We start from the raw sequence: 2,760 nt of genomic DNA on the forward strand, positions 1-2,760 counted from the left end.
TTCTAGGGGATCTTCCCAACCCAGGGATCCAACCTGTGTCTCTTGCATTTCTTGCATTGGCAGGTGGATTCTTTACCACTGAGCCACCTGGGAAGTCCCCCTGACCAACATACCAAATGATAACAAGAGCCAAGAAAGGTACACAGAATACTAAATCCAGCTTTTTGTTTTTTCTTTTTTTAGAGTATTTGTTGAACGAGCTATGTTTATATGGTCCCTTTGGTTTATATCAGAGAAGGCAATGGCACCCCACTCCAGTACTCTTGCCTGGAAAATCCCATGGATGGAGGAGCCTGGTGGGCTGCAGTCCATGGGGTCGCTAAGAGTCGGAAACGACTGAGTGACTTCACTTTCACTTTTCACTTTCATGCACTGGAGAAGGAAATGGCAACCCACTCCAGTATTCTTGCCTGGAGAATCCCATGGACAGAGGAGCGTGGTGGGCTACAGTCCACCAGTCGCAAAGAGTTGGACACAACTGAGCGACTTCACTTTCACTTTCACTTTACACATGTGAAGAAATTATCCAGAATGTAGCAGAGAGACTAAGAGATGCATGCAAAGCATCTGAGAGATTTCATGCAAAGCATGAAAAAAGAGTTTAAGAGACCTGGAAGATAAACATGTCCAAAAATCACCTAACGGATATTTCAAAGGAAAAAAATGTGAAAGAATGGGAGAGAGAAATAATGTTAAAATGCATCACAGTTCATAGTTTTCAAAACTGTTCAAAGATAAATCCTCAATTTCAGGAAACTGAATGAATTTCAAATAGCGTAAGTGAAAATAAAGACTACCAAAGACAAAGAGATGATACTGAAAGCCACTAGAGTTTTTGAAAATTCATATTTACTATTGCAACTATTAAACTGAAACATAGGTGACTTCTCAACTCACTGGACGCTAATAGAGTAAATCAATATCTTCAAAGTGCAAACAGACAATAACCATTGATCTAGAATTTTATACTCACGTAAACCTTTAAGAGCAAGGATGAAATGCATTTTCAGATGAACAAGAACAGAGAGTTTACCACAAAGACACCTTTATCAAAGAAAGTTTTAAAGGACATACTTCAAGAGGAGGCAAAATGAAAGCAGAGAGCACATCTGAGATATAAGATGGCCACTGTTGAATGAAATTAATGAAAACATACCTATAAATCTAAACAATGATGCCATGAGACAAAAAATAGTAACTTAAATAAGTGCAGTTTAAAAGTCACACAGAATATAGTATTAAAATGCCAAACAATTTCATACGCATATTCAGAACAAGATGAATTATAAACATTCTAAGAACTGTTCATTTCTAGAGAATGAGAATATTGTGCAGTTTTACTTGAATATTTAATTAACTAAATGCATTAAATTTAAATAGAATACATCATTGCATTTGGGAGAGAAAAATATAGAATGAGGATAAAAACAAAGCAAAAATCTGGAAAGAGAACTGAAAAAATAGAAAAAGAAAAAAAAACTAAATAAGTAGGGTAAATAAAATGGTAGAAATAAATATAAACAAATCATATTATCTTTATTAAAAGGGAAGACTATCAGAATGTGTAGAAGGGAACAAGGAAGAGAATGGAAAAGAAAGAAAAATAGAGAAAGAGGAACACTCTAACATACTATGAGGCTAATGCATTTGTTTTTTAAAAGAGCTTTATTGAGATACAATTCACATATCAAACATTTCACCCATGTAAAGAATATAATTTGATAGGGTTAGGGCTTCCCTGGTGGCTCAGATGGTAAATAATCTGCCTGCAATGCGGGATACCTGGGTTCAATCTCTGGGTTGGGAAGACTCCCCTGGAGGAAAGCATGGCTTCCACTCCAGTATTCTTGCCTGGAAAGTCCTCATGGACAGAGCAGCCTGGCAGGCTACAGTCCATGGGATCATAAAGAACACGACTTAGTGACTAAGCACACAGAATATTTGCAGATATGTGTACTCATCACATATATATATATGTATACTCAACACATTTAGAAACGGCAGAAGAACCAGAGATCAAATTGCCAACATCCGCTGGATCATCGAAATGCAAGAGAGTTCCAGAAAAACATCTATTTCTGCCTTCTTGACTATGCCAAAGCCTTTGACTGTGTGGATCACAATAAACTGTGGAAAATTCTGAAAGAGATGGGAATACCAGACCACCTGATCTGCCTCTTGAGAAATTTGTATGCAGGTCAGGAAGCAACAGTTAGAACTGGACATAGAACAACAGACTGGTTCCAAATAGGAAAAGGAGTTCGTCAAGGCTGTATATTGTCACCCTGCTTATTTAACTTATATGCAGAGTACATCATGAGAAACGCCGGGCTGGGAGAAGCACAAGCTGGAATCAAGATTGCTGGGAGAAATATCAATAACCTCAGATATGCAGATGACACCACCCTTATAGCAGAAAGTGAAGAGGAACTGAAAAGCCTCTTGATGAAAGTGAAAGAGGAGAGGAAGAAGTTGGCTTAAAGCTCAACATTCAGAAAACTAAGATCATGGCATCCGGTCCCATCACTTCATTGCAAATAAAGGGGACACATGGAAACAGTGGCAGACTATATTTTGGGGGGCTCCAAAATCACTGCAAATGATGATTGTAGCCATGAAATTAAAAGACGCTTACTCCTTGGAAGGAAAGTTATGACAAACCTAGACAGCATATTAAAAAGCAGAGACATTATTTTGCCAACAAAGGTCCATCTAGTCAAGGCTTTGGTTTTTCCACTGGTCATGTATAGATGTGAGAGT

The sequence above is a fragment of the Bison bison genome, unplaced genomic scaffold, assembly GCF_000754665.1.
Source record: "Bison bison bison isolate TAMUID 2011002044 unplaced genomic scaffold, Bison_UMD1.0 scf7180017864148, whole genome shotgun sequence".
In the NCBI taxonomy this organism is placed as follows: Eukaryota; Metazoa; Chordata; class Mammalia; order Artiodactyla; family Bovidae; genus Bison; species Bison bison.